The following is a 15,076-nucleotide window of genomic DNA, read 5'->3' on the forward strand; positions in this document are numbered from 1 at the left end:
GCTGCTGCTAAGTCACTTCAGTCGTGACTGACTCTTTGCGACCCCAGAGACGGCAGCCCACCAGGCTCCCCCGTCCCTGGGATTCTCCAGGCAAGAACACTGGAGTGGGTTGCCGTTTCCTTCTCCAATGCATGAAAGTGAAAAGTGAAAGGGAAGTCGCTCAGTCGTGTCCGACCCTCAGCGACCCCATGGACTGCAGCCCACCAGGCTCCTCTGTCCATGGGATTTTCCAGGCAAGAGTACTAGAGAGTATTAAATGCATAGAGAGTATTAAAAATAGGAACCAAATGACAGTAAACTTTTTGATGCAGAATCAGCCTATGATGTTAAAAGTCAAGACCGTGATTGCTCTTATGGGTGTGGTATAACTAAAAGGGGGACAGGAAGAAGATGCTGCATCTGGGATATTGGGTGTAGAGTAAGGTCCCTACTGACACAATTGGGTTCACTTTGTGGAAATTTTCTGTGCTGCATACTCTTAGGATAGGTACGCTTTTTCTGATCACCGAGCAGATACACTTGGAGAAGGCAATGGCACCCCATTCCAGTACTTTTGCCTGGAAAATCCCATGGATGGAGGAGCCTGGTGCGCTGCAGTCCATGGGGTCACTAAGAGTCGGACACGACTGAGCGACTTCACTTTCACTTTTCACTTTCATGCATTGGAGAAGGAAATGGCAACCCACTCCAGTGTTCTTGCCTGGAGAATCCCAGGGATGGGGGAGCCTGGTGGGCTGCCATCCATGGGGTCGCGCAGAGTCGGACACAACTGAAGTGATTTAGCAGCAGCAGCAGCAGAGCAGATATACGGACCTAGTTGCTCCCCTTTAAAGCTATCTAAAAGATACTGTTAATGTCTTCATTCTAATTTCTCAGGTTACTAGTGAGTTGAGAATCTGATGATTTAGTCATTTGCGGTTCCCCAAAAGACAGTTTGCCCCACCCACGCCTCCTGAAGCCTGTGAGGGGATCTTATGATGGTTGGGGGAGGGATGCGAAGGAAGAAGAGTGTGGCAGAGGGACTGTGGGAGGTGAAGAGAGTGGGGAAGGGTGGGAAGTGATTACCACTTCCAACTCCCAGACCTTCTTTCAAGCTGATCACTGATGCACTTCACTCTCCTCCTCTTCTTATTCTAAGCCTGGTGCACTGTCAGGGGCCTGACCCCTGGTGCGCTTAGATGATTTATATAAACCAGGACTTTATTCCTCAGCCGCCTAAGCCACAAGGTCAAAGACACTTCAGGCCTGAACCCTGACCCTCTTTCAGGGGGAGCGGCACCTCGGGCAGAATGTACAATATACTGACAACCACGTCCTGCTTTATGATGAATTACCAACTTAAATATCAAAACTCCAGCATTGTTCTTTTTTGCTTCAATGTTGCAGCCATTACTTTGTTTTATCTTTTTTTCCCCCCACTTTACCTCTGCTGGCACTGGCTTATCTTAAAATTCTTCTATTTTCAATCCCAAAGTTGTGAACTTTCTAGGCCTTTGCCTTTTTCTCTCTCCCTTATATAAATGCTGGTGTTGGTTCACATCGTTCTTTATAGTTCCTCTACGAGTGTGTGCTCAGTCTTATCTGGCTATTTTCTGACGCCTCTGTCCATGGGATTCTCCAGGCAAGGATCCTGGAGTGGATTGTCATGCCCTCCTCCAGGGGATCTTCCTGATCCAGGGCTGGAAACCTCATCTCCTGTGTCTCCTGCATTGGTAGATGGATTCTTTACTACTGAGACACCTGGGAAGCCCCATAGCACCTCTACTCTTCTCAATTATTTCCCCCACATTCTGAGCTTCTTTGCCTCTATCCAGCCTAGCCCCAGTGGCACTAATGATGAAGAACCTGCCCGCCAATGCAGGAGACATAAGAGACGTGGTTCCATCCCTGGGTTGGAAAGATCTACTAGAGGAGGGCAAGGCAACCCACTCCAGTATTCTTGCCTGGAGAATCCCATGAATAGAGGAGCCTGGCAGACTATAGTCCATGGGGTCACAAAGAGTCAGGCACAACTGAAGCAAAGTAGCAGTCTGGCCCAAGTAGTCCCCATTTTAGCCTCACACTTGTATCATCTGATGTCAGATAATTTCACACTGTCCTTTAAGAGATGGACAAAAATCCTCATTTCTCCTGTTGTATACCCTGAGGATCCCCTGATCCTATTGATCCTCTGGAGGAGGGCATGGCAACCCACTCCAGTATTCTGGTCTACAGAATCCCCATGGACAGAGGAGCCTGGGGGGCCACAGTCCATGGGGGTGAAAAAAGTCTGACATGACTGAGTGACTAAGCTCACATGCCCCAAGAAAAGCTGAGACCCATGTGTGTGAAATCCTGAGGCTTCCTTTCTCAAGTCCACCGCTGGTTCTGGATTCTACCCAAGTATCCATCCAGCGCCCTCACATTCCACCTCTGGCCACCATTCTCCTCGTTGTTTTTTCTCCACGGCCCCAAAACTGTTCTCACAAGGCATTTCTGAACATAGCAAGTATTAGCCCTGACTTGAGTGAAGAGGAGTTTAGGTGATGAAAGAGGAAACAACCTCAAGTGGAGCATCAAGCATCTCTGGTCCTGTCTTTCCACCATCCTGCTCTATCTGGTTTCCAGGATAATGATAGGTGTGGAGAAATCCTGACTAAGGATGGCGTAGCCCTTTGCTGCAGTGGGGTTCTTTGACTTCTCACTTGGATTCTCTATTACATGGGTTATCAACTTTCTTCTTCAAGAGCCCAGCCTTGTTTCACCCAGCCACCTTGCTGGCAAACATCCTACCCTTTCATTCAGTAGATGAGTTTGAGAACAGTAGATGTACATGCCCCTATGTTTTCTCCTTTCTGCATGCTGCTGCTGCTGCCGCTTCAGTCGTGTCTGACTCTGTGCAACCCCATAGACGGCAGCCCACCAGGCTCCCCCGTCCCTGGGATTCTCCAGGCAAGAACACTGGAGTGGGTTGCCATTTCCTTCTCCAATGCAGGAAAGTGAAAAGTGAAAGTGAAGTCGCTTAGTCGTGTCCAACTTTTAGCAACCCCATGGACTGTAGCCCACCAGGCTCCTCCATCCATGGGATTTTCCAGGCAAGAGCACTGGAGTAGGGTGCCATTGCCTTCTCCCTTTCTACATGAGAACATGTCAAATCCATCTTTCTTGGTTCCTCTCTTATCTGATGGAGAAGCAAGTATTTTCCTTTTTTTTTTTTTTTTTTTTAAACTAAGCCTATCTTCTTGAACTCCTGTATCTCTGGATCTCCTAGGACTGAAGTATAGAGTATGCTATAGAGTATGGCATATTTTAGATTTCTCTCTCTCTCCCCTAATTGGCTTTCTCTTTTCTGCCTTAAAGTGTGACTTGGATTCTCTACCTAAATTAATAGTAACAACAATTATAGCAGTAAAACAAAAGGAGAAAATTTCCCTTGTTCCTGATCTCTGTCAGAGCAATATTCTCCATGCTTTCATTCAATTTCCCACTTTTTAGAGCATTGCCTGTATCACTTGCCTTACTAATCACTCATTCTTTGAAATCTCGCAATTTCAGCTCCATTCTCACTGACCCCTTTCTCTGCATGACTCTCCAATGACCAAATCCAGGGCAGTTACTTTCTCATCCTTTGTGACCTTCTTTATCATTGGAATCTGCTCTCCACTCAAAGTCCTTTCCTCCTTTGGACTTGAAATCTCCCCCTCCATGCTCCTCCACCTCCCTCTGCCTCTTGGAGCTTTACCAGCTTTTTTTATTAGCAATTCTTTCCAGGCTCTTAATCACAGACATGCCATGACCCCTGCCTCTTACACCTCTCTCTAGCCCTCTTCATGAGAAATCTCATTTGTGATCCAATAATACACTTCTTCTTTTCAGAAACTCTCAATGGCCTTATACTGTCTGCTGATAGAGGTAGAAACTTCTCAGCTTGGCTTCGTGGTTCCACCCGAAACCACCATGCTGGATATTGTTCCCATTGTATGCTGGCTAATAGCTAAGTAAACTCTTAATTTTTTCTGTCTCCCAGTCAGTACATACACCATTTACTCTGTCTGAAACTGTCTTCCCTTTCCATCTCACACCCTGTCCAGGTGGCTGCAAGACTAGAATACAGGCTAAGCAAGGCTTCAGTGTGGGTTATTCAAACAAGGAACTTGCTTTGCTAGCAATTGCCTTTAAAAATATTGGTATATTCTTCTTAAAGAACAAGTTATCCTTTTCTCTCTCTAAACTCTTAAAAAACTCTCCACTTTCAGAAGAAAAAAAAATGTAAATTCTATTTTTAGAAGATATCAGAAAGAAAGTCTATTCCTTATATGGATTAAAATTTGAATAGAAAAAAACAGCATTTTTGTTTGTTTGCTTTACTAAGAAAGGTAAAATAATATTAGAATGATGTTCTTCACTTTTTTGCTTTATTTTGTTTTATAACTATTTAAGTTGCATGTTTTGCTTTGTGCTAAAGCATTGGACTCTGTTACAGGGGAGGCTGTGGATGGTATAGAGTTCATGACTATGTCAGTGAGAGCATGATTGCTCTGCTGACGGGTTTGGCTTAGACAGTAGGAAACATCTGGTAGTTTCCTGATATTTATCAAGACAGAACCGGGTTTCCTTTAAAAACAGCTTCCCATGAACAATGCACTACATAATGGAAGAGGAATTTTATAACACAAATATAGAAAACAAGAATGCAACTATTAAATACAGAACTTAGTTTTAACAATGCTCACCAAAAAGTTAATTATACTCAAGAAATATATCAATGTTTATATTCTTAGTAACATATCTTTAATAAAATGATGATCTTTCTGATTTTCTCTCATCTAGCTAATTTCTCCCTCCAGTTAAATCGAGGCTTTGAAGCAAACGAAGAGGACTATGCTGCACCAACCACACCCTGCCTTCTTCCCAGGGTCTCTCACCAATATTTGCACCCCTGACAGGGGCTGGCACTCTAGATGGTGTTTTGCCGTGGTGATCCCAACAGCCCCATCTTGTCTGCAGACTTCTCTCCACATAGAGATGCTTCTGCTTTCTTCTCTCTCTGCCATCTTCTCTTTGTTTCACTAAAAACAGTGTATTTTGAAAACTTCCTGATCAAGAATAGTCTTCTTTCTACTGAAAAGAACATCAGACAATCAATCTTGGATAGTGCTGTAAATTTTGGTGTGTTTTATATATATATATATATATATTTTTTTTTTTTTAATATAAAGTTCACATGGGTTACAAGTCAATCCCAGATGAACTTGGAAGGAAGAAACAGATATCTGGATATCTAAAAACAGTTAGAAAAATGAGTGAGGGCTGGTATTTCTGCTAGGTTTCAAAACCTGGGTTCCAGAGCCCAGATCTTTCAGCCAAAGAATCTTAAAGTGGGATGACTTTGCCTGACATTTCTACTTTCATATAAGCCTGTGATGAATATCTAAATGCTGTCTTGCTTCTGATCTGCACATGAGAAAATTGGACTAAATAGCTAATAGTTACAGTTTCAGAGTTAGCAAATATATCAACCCTCTATGCTTGGCCCAAAGTAGACGTTGCTAATCAATCACAGGGTACTCTCCTGCTGAGCTAGAACTGGCTTCATAATCCTCTCCAATAGCACGGCAGGCTTACTAATCAATTGGAATTGACATGACAGATTAAAACTATTTGCCTTCTCAGGTTGAGGCTTTTCTAAATATAACAGATACAACAATCATTTGGGCACAGCTCATTCATCGCTTTTCAAAAGAAATGTTAAAAAACTATCTTGGCAACCCCTCTTTTCTCTTTTGTATGTGGCCATTTGAGGCGATGAATAACTACTGGTGATCTGATTCCTCCCTTATCTTAACAGTGCCGGAAAACTTTATCTCATCCATCTTGAATAGTCTTCTGAGCACATCCTTCTCAGGCCCTCGCAGCTGAGCTATTTTCAGCAATGGTTGGAAGGACACGGCGTCCTTCTGTTTTTCTGTCCTTATTTTCCCCCTCTTCCTTAAATTCCTTTAGCTTCTTCCATCCTCCAAAATGTGTATCACTTAATCATTTCTTTACCAGATTGTGTCTCCTTTCTCCAATAACTGCCCCTCTACACTATATAGATATGCTTCATGGTTTCCTTAGCCTAAAGTAAGCAAGCAAAAACATCAACTTTTCACAAATTCTACTTCCTCCTTAAACTAATACCTTATAACTCTTTTTCCTTTTTTTCCCTTCAACACAATATTTCTTTAAAGACTGAGGTGCTTTCCTCACACTCTTCCTGACCCTTTGCATGTGTGCATGTTCAGTTGTTCAGTTGTGTCTGACTCTTGAGACCCCATGGACTGTAGCCCACCAGGCTCCTCTGTCCCTGGGATTTTCCAGGCAAGAATACTGGAGTGGGTTGCCATTTCCTCCTCCATGGATCTTTCTGACCCATGGGTTGAACTCACATCTCCTGCATCTTTTGTGTTGGCAAGCAGATTCTTTACCACTGAGCCACCTGGGAAGCTCTTCCTAATTCCTTTTAAGGGTTTAAAACCCTCAGAATTTGCCATGTGCTTTCCTCCACCTAGGCTCCTCCAAAACATTCTTTTTTAAAAAATGATTTTAATTGGAGGAAAATTGCTTTACAATGTTGTGTTGTTTTCTGCCATACAACAAAGCAAATCAGTCATAATTTAATCTCCTCCCTCTTGAGCCTCCCTCTCCTCCCTCCAAAGCATTCTGCTCCTTGGCTTCTCTGGCCCTCAAAAAATTATATTTTTTCTTTGCTTGTTTCCTTCCTTAACATTTAATATACATCCTATGATCTTAGCCTTGAGTTTTTTCTCGTCCCTTTTTCTACTTATCCTTCTCTTTGGAAAACACAGCTTTGAAATTTTCAGCTCCCATCTCTTTGAGTATGACTTTTATTAACAAATTAATATGAACACCCCAGGCCTCTTCCCAAGAGGCTAGATTCATGTTTTTCAAATCCTTTAACATTAAATAGTGACTCCCTTTTTGCAATTACTTTCAACTTCAAAAGATGTTTTAGCCTGAATTTTCATCTGAGCATGTCTTGCATATCAAATTTAGTTGCTATTTTTCAAGATGTTTTCTGGGCCCATTCTTCCAGTTGTCATTGCCATCTTCATTGAGGCCTTTATCAGCCACAAACAGAAAACCTAAAATAGTTATATCCTAACTTCATGTTCCCGGTTCTACAGTCTCCTTCCATAAAGCTACCTTGTGCAAAGCCCTGAGGTTTGTCATCTTAACCACTGTTTTGATACCATATGGCCCTCATTGTAAACCATCATGGTTTCACTCATTTTTTGAACGGGGACTGGGGTCCTTATCTGACAGAGTCAACCCATTTTTAAAAGCTTGTGGTCATATCAAGCAGGTTCCTTGCTGATTCCAAAATTCATCTTGATCTTGTTTTCTTATGAATTTGTGCCTTTGTTTTTGCTATTTTTTCAATATCTTGAATAATTTCTTCTACTTCTGTATTCTACCTTGTAAAATACTAAAATTCTTTTCAACCTTTAATACCCAAATCAAACAACCTCAGCATTCACCTTGAAGGGGAAATGTGGTGGGTCTAGGCGGGGTGATGACCAAGAAAAAATAAGGAGACAATTGGGGGACATCTTACCAGGTGCATAAGATCAATGTCTAGTCAAGACATGTGGATGGTGACTAAACCATGGGATTGCTTAGGGAGAAACATGAAAAGCAGAAAAGATACTGAGTAGGATCTGGAGGAAAGCTAAGAATCACTTCCAGGATAGAAGAGAAAGAACATACCAAGAAGCTACAGTCAAATATACAGGGAAAGTCAGGAGAATGTGTTATAACACATCAAAAGAAGAAAGTGTCTTAAGAAGATGATATATTTATCATTGTCTAATACTGCTGATAAATGAAATTTTATGAAAACCTGCAAAGATAATTGCATTTAGTAGCATGGAAGTTGCTAGGTACTTTGATGAATGCTGTTTTGGTGCAAGTGGTGGGGTTCAAGCTAGATAAGAGTGCTGACTAGTGATGATGAAATGAGAATTGGAAACAGTGAAACACACACAATGTTGTTGGCAAGTTTGTTGCAGCTGAAGGGAATCAAAAGTGAAAGTGTTAGTCACTCAGTCATGTCCGACTCTGCAGCCGCATGGACTGTAGCCTGCCAGGCTCCTCTGTCCATGGGATTCTCCAGGCAAGAATACTGGAGTGGGTTGCCATTTCCTTCTCCAGGGGATCTTCCTGCCCCAAGGATTGAACCCAGGTCTTTTGCATTGCTGGCAAATTCTTTACCATTTAAGCCAACAGGGAAGCCCATGAAAGGGAACAAGGGATCAGGTAAGGGTTTTAGTTTTTTCTCCAAGAGAGGCTTTAGAGAGCTGGAAAGTAATTGAAAATACTCAGGCTTAAGAGAAAATTAGAAAATATTTCAAAGGAAAAATTTTTTTTGATTGTGTAAAAGTTTCTGAGAAGGTGGAAGAGGATAGCCCCCACTCACAACTGGGAGATTTTGAATTTTACAGCAGGGAGGACCACGTCCTCTTTTGCTAAAAGGGAGTTGAATGAAGAGAGAAGGGATGTCTGGTGATTTAAAGATGGAGGAAATGTCACCTCGTGGCACCTTCTTTCCCTCTAAAACACTAGCTAATATGAACTGCTGACACTAAGGAAGAAGTGGAAAGCAGCACGGATAAAAGTTTTAGAAAAAGAACTTCATTGGTGGTTCAGTGGCTAAGACTCCACGCTCTCAATGCAAGGGACCTAGGTTTGATCCCTGGTCACAGAACTAGATCCCACATGCCCAAACTAAGGGTCCCCATGCCCCCACTAAAAGACCCCACGAGCTGCAACTAAGAGTCACACAACCAAACAAATAAATGCAATTTTTTTTTAAGTTTTAGGAAAATGGAGAAAGTTTAAAATAATCACTGCTGAATAATGTGACTGCAGAATTATATGGGGAAGAAAAGTTTTTGAAATGCCAACAGTGAATACAAGTAAGGAGAGAATCAATAAGTGAGTTTACCCAGGACAAGTATTTTTCAAGACCAATCAGATCTAAATATAAGGACATATATAGATTTAGAATGTGACCAAGAGTGATATTAAAATGCTGGCTAATGGAATATCTCCATTTGTAAAGAGACACAGAAGACTAGTGTATTTTTTTAAAGAGAAATTGTAAATGGATTGGTGGTCCTGAGGAAGGCAAGAAGGGTCTCAGACACCTTATCTGATTACCCAACCAGAAATTCTCTTCAAGCAGCCCCACTTATCACAGTTGTTAAGTTGAACATAAGTGGAAAGAATGCTGAATACTCTTTCTAATGCCATCTGCCATGCACCCCCATATTTCGATATGACATCCCTGTTTCATGATGTGTAATGGGAGCTCAGAAGACAGAGACACATGCTTGGCCTTGCTCATGATAAGTCCTCAAAAATAGTTTTTTGTGTTTTTTTCTTGATTGATTTTTAATATTTTGATTTATTTATCTGGCTTAGTTGCAGCATGTGGGATCTAGTTCCCCAACCAGGGATTGAACCCAGGCCCCCTGCATTGGGAGGGCAGAGTCTTAGCCACTGGACCACCAGGGAAGTCCCTCAAAAAATATTTGTTGAGTGAGTGGATAAAAAGTGGGTAAGAAGTGAGTCACAACTTCCCTGGTGACTCAGTGGTAAAGGATCCACCTGTCAATGCAGGAGACACAGGTCCAATTCCTGGTCGGGGATGATCCCACATGCCACAGAGCAACTAAGCCTGAGTGCCGCACTATTGAGCCCACGCTCTGGAGCCCAGGAGCTGCAACGACTCAGCCCACATGCCCGAGAGCCTGTGCTCTGCAACCGGAGAAGCCCCCACTCTGCATTGGAGAGTAGTCCCTGCTCACTGCAACTACAGAAAAAGCTGCACAGCAACAAAGACCTAGAACAGCCAAAAATGAATACAAAAAATTATATTTTTTAAAAAAGGAAGCAAGGAAGGAAGGAAGAGAAACTAAGGACCATGTACCTCAGTTTGGCTTTGAGTCACAGGTGGTTTTGTGAACACATGTCTTACTGATGCCTTTCTTTTCTTGCTACTTTAAGAAGCTAATGGAAGGTATTTTAGTCTTTTATTGATCAAAAGATTGAAGCAGTACATTGAGTCACTCAAACGAGTGAAACAAATGTTTTATTTGTTCATTAAACATACATTTGTGCTTTCTTAGTATTCACAACAAGAGACAGAAAATTGTGAAATTTTCCAGTAATTATGATTCTATCTAGAGGGCAAGTCTGAGAATGAGTCACCAGCCTGTCTGGACAGCATCAGACCATTATTTACGTGCATAGACTCTGCGGCTACGACTGCAGCTGACTCTGAATGGTAACTGCTTTTCCAATTCTTTTTTAGTTTCCTTCTTAAAGATGAAAACGATTGGATGTAACAGGAAAGAACTCTATTGAACATCACTGTTCAGAGAATGCCTTTCTGACTTTGTTGCTGATGACATGAATGCTCTTCTTATTAGATCAATGATTAGCCATCTGCTAAAATATAAATTTTTCCATTTTTACATCTGATCTGTAAAGAATACAAGTAAATCTGATTTACTTCCTTTATATATTTTGATTGTAGTGATATCTTTCAGTCCAGCCTATCTTAAATTATTTTATTTTTTAAGAATATTTCATATAGTGTCAAAGATACCGTTAGTGAAAAGGTTAAAATTTTTAAAAAATAAACAGCTGTAAACTAGATTGTGTAGTGCTATTTTAATGACAGGACAGAGTCAATATCTGATTTTATTGCTTAATTGAATGAATTTTTCACTTGCCCAGATAATGTCTGACCATTAAAATAGCAGATCTATTTTATGGAATGTATTAAAGTTTGTATACATGATGCCTAATTGTCTAATTGAAGTTAAAATACTATGTCCTAGGGGTGGAACTTTGCTCTCTCCCCCCATCCCCATACTAAGACTGATTCCTCCTCCTCCTCATCATGTACCTCAAGACCATGGCCATCATCAGCAGGTGATGTTGAGTACCTTCCTTTATAAAAGCTTCGTGATGAAAGGCATGTAATATATAACCTCTCAAAAGCACAAATTCTCCCGAGGGCTTGTTTGCTGTCTACTAAACTTCTGGAGGTTTCCAGAGTTCTAAAGAAGAGTTAGTGTCGTGTGCTATAAAGGGAATAAGAAAAAATTTGAAGTCAGAAAGGTCTAGGGACAGATCTTGGATGTCCTGTCTATCTGCTTGATTTTCAGTAGATGATTTTGGCTTCTTGGATCTCAGTTTCCTCATCTGTATGCCAAGGATCAGAATAGCTGCATTATATTGTTCATTCATTCGTCTATATCTTAGATACCTACTCTGTGCCCTGGGAGCCAGGTAAATAGTTGGTAGCTTTGTGAAACCTACAATTTAATTAAGAATTTAAGCAAATGATTTCAACTTGAGTGGCAATACATGCATTGTTTAAGAGCTAGAAGTCTGGAGCCAGTCTATCTGGGTTCAAAACTTTGCTACTTAATAGTGATGGTTCTTTAAATTGCCTAACCTTACTTTGACTCGGAGAAGGCAATGGCAACCCACTCCAGTACTCTTGCCTGGAAAATCCCATGGGCAGAGGAGCCTGGTAGGCTGCAGTCCATGGGGTCGCTATGAGTCAGACATGACTGAGCGACTTCACTTTCACTTTTCACTTTCATGCATTGGAGAAGGAAATGGCAACCCACCCCAGTGTTCTTGCCTGGAGAATCCCAGGGGCAGGGGAGCCTGGTGGGCTGCCGTCTATGGGGTTGCATGGAGTCGACACAACTGAAGCGACTTAGCAGCAGCAGTGCTTGACTCAGTCTGCTTATCTATAAAATGGGGGTAATATTAGCATCATATCACAAAGCTATAGTGAGAATAGGAATTATGGATAAAGATGTTTCTTTTTCCTTCTGATGAGAGAACTAAAGTTCAGAGAGTTTGAAATGAGTTAGGAGTAATACTTGACTCTTTTGATGGTTTTATATGAAAGAAAATCTCTTATCCATCAGACACCTAAAGAGAAGCAGAGAAATTTTGCACTTTTTAAATTGGCTTTTTATTTTTAAGGTCTGTATTTGGAAACATTACTAGGAGTTAAGGTCCAGTCGGAATAACTGAGCCATCACTAAATGCATGTTCTTTTGTGATGAGTGTTGCTGTAGGTGAAGTTCCAGCTACATTCAGGCAGACACAAAAAGCAGGAGAAGTTAAAGACAGAGCCCGATGTGAACAGATAAGATGCATACAGGCCCACACCCAGAAACACACAGTCACACTGTTGTAGCCACGCGTTCCAGGAAACAAACTCACTCAGAAGGACAATGCAGATACTGGAGTGCAGTTTATTACACCGGCGGGCCCAAGGCAGAGTCTCCTCTTAGCCAAGGACCCCGACCAGCATTTGTGAAAATCTTTTATACCCCATGTATATGTGTCTGAACCCACCACTCCAAATTCCTTGAGACTTACATAAACCAAGGAAAACACGATCCCAATAACCCATGATTCACGTGCTATGTGCTCAAACAGTCAAACAATTAGCCAATAATCAATAAGCCTGAGGTTACACTCCGATAGATACAGAAAAATTTATGGCCTGTCTGGAGGAAGGGGTGATTAGTGTATGTTTTCTCTTAGGCGATGAGTAACCTCAAGGTTCCCCTGTCTGGAGGGGGTCTTATCCTTCTGTGGTTGTTTTCATAGGCACTAAACACAGAGTTCGGGCTTCCCTGGTGGCTCAGACGGTAAAAGCGTCCGCCTACAATGCGGGAGACCGGGGTTCAATTCCTGGGTCGGGAAGATCCCCTGGAGAAGGAAATGGCAACCCACTCCAGTACTCTTATCTGGAAAATCCCATGGACTGAGAAGCCTGGTAGGCTACAGTCCATGGGGTCGCAAAGAGTCGGACACGACTGAGCGACTTCACTTCACTTCAAACACAGAGTTCAGAGTCCACTGGAAAGGTGGCTGAGCATGATCAGCATGAACAGGCCCAAGATGGAGTCCAGGCCCTATGAATTCCTTCTTCAACACCATCAGAAACTTGTATGTTTGCTGTAAAGCTTTTCAGTCAATGAAAATAGGAAGGCAATATCCATTCTTTAGAAAGGAAAATAGTAAAAGTGTTTAAAAATAATTTTATAACAGAATGTCTCTCTTTTCCTATACTAAAGTGTTCAGAACATGAATAAATTTCAAAACCAAATATAATGAGAATTTAAAGGAAAAAAAGGGGGATCAAAGCACAGCAACCACAAAAGAACATCTATTGAACATCTAATTTTTGCCAGGGTGAAACTTAATTTTATATCATGAATTTTCACAACATGTACTTACTCGCAGCATTTCTGACAAGGTATGATAAAAACTGGTGTAATTATTTGTTGTTGTAAACTGTTTTTTTTGTACTTAGTTTGTACCAAGTGCTGTTCTAGAAGCTTTATGCCTAATGTTCCACAATTAGGTAGTAAGTTAGAATTGTTGTTGCTGTTTTTTGTAGATTCCTTTGATTAAATTTATAATTTTCTTTTCTACTTTGATGGGAAATCCATAACTAATGTTAAGGGTTTAAATATAATGGGTATACATTTTTGTAAAATGCTTTGTCTGCATCATTTAATGGATCATACACTATTTCATTTCGTGAATATCATGAATTGCACAGTTGATTTTATATTGTCAACCCAACTTTAGCTTTCCTAGGATAAATCTCACTGGTTATGATGTATTACTTTTTTATATATAGTGTTAGGTTAAATTATCTAATATTTTGCTAGCATTTGAGTTCATGAGGGATAAGGGTCTATAGATGTTGGTCTATAGTTTTCTTCTCTTATGATATCTCTAATACTTGGTACCAGGTTTTGCTGGTGTCCTGAAATGAGTTCAAAACTGTTGCTCTTGCCTTTATTTTCTGAAAATGTCCGTATTTCATGGCTGTGTATTTCATTCTCAATGTTTAATGGAATTGATGAGCGGAGATATTTTAACCTTGTGTTATCTTTATGGTAGTGAATTCAGATTGTTTGGTAGGGTGGCTCTTAACATTTTAGCGTGTACCACAATCACCTGGGTGAGGCTCCAAATTTGCATTTCCTGTAAGTTCCCAAGGGCTATGGCCACTGCTATTCTTCCTAGCACACTTTGAGAACTGCTGCTTGAATAACAAGAAGACTATTGATACTTACTACTCTGCTGCTGCTGGCCAATAGGAATCGTTACTTTAAAGTCTCAGTCTGATCATTTTCTATCTGTTCCATACCTGGGTTTTCATCAATTGACTGTTGATTCTTGACAGTGTGTTTTCTTGCTTTCTCATGCATATCATCATTTTTTTTTTTATTGAGTGCTGGTCATTGTGTGTAAACGACATGCTGTGGGGTATGGAGTGTTGGAGAATTGCTGTCAGTTCTCCTCATCCTCAGATACAAAGGGCCTGGATTTTCCTGCGCCTCCCTGGGGGTCCTCTCAGCGCTCCTGCTCCTCCCTCTGGGGTAGACCGTCACTGTCTTGTGTTTGGTGCAAGGCCCAGGCTGCAGGAAGCTTTTTCCTGGTTCTCCTGTTCAGCCCTCAGACTGAACCCTCCTGCCTCCCAGTGGCTCTCCCAACAGTCTTTCTCAGTCTTTTTATGTCCTTGATGAGGCCTTGCATTGGCCCCGGTGGTGATTTGTGTGGGGACTAAAATGGTTGCTAAAGACTAGGATACGACTTAGTGACTAAATAACAGCAACCAGATGACTGGCTTCATTCACAGGAAGGATCTCAGGCAATACTAAAGAGTGAATGTATGCATATCATATATGCATATATAGCGCTATCCCTCTCAGTTCAGTTCAGTCACTCAGTCATGTCCGACTCTTTGAGACCCCATGAACCACAGCATGCCAGGCCTCCCCGTCCATCACCAACTCCCGGAGTTCACTCAGACTCACGTCCATTGAGTCAGTGATGCCATCCAGCCATCTCATCCTCTGTAGTCCCCTTCTCCTCCTGCCCTCAATCCCTCCCAGCATCAGAGTCTTTTCCAATGAGTCAACTCTTCGCACGAGGTGGCCAAAGTACTGGAATTTCAGCTTTAGCATAATTC

The sequence above is a fragment of the Bubalus bubalis genome, chromosome 8, assembly GCF_019923935.1.
Source record: "Bubalus bubalis isolate 160015118507 breed Murrah chromosome 8, NDDB_SH_1, whole genome shotgun sequence".
Classification (NCBI taxonomy): Eukaryota; Metazoa; Chordata; class Mammalia; order Artiodactyla; family Bovidae; genus Bubalus; species Bubalus bubalis.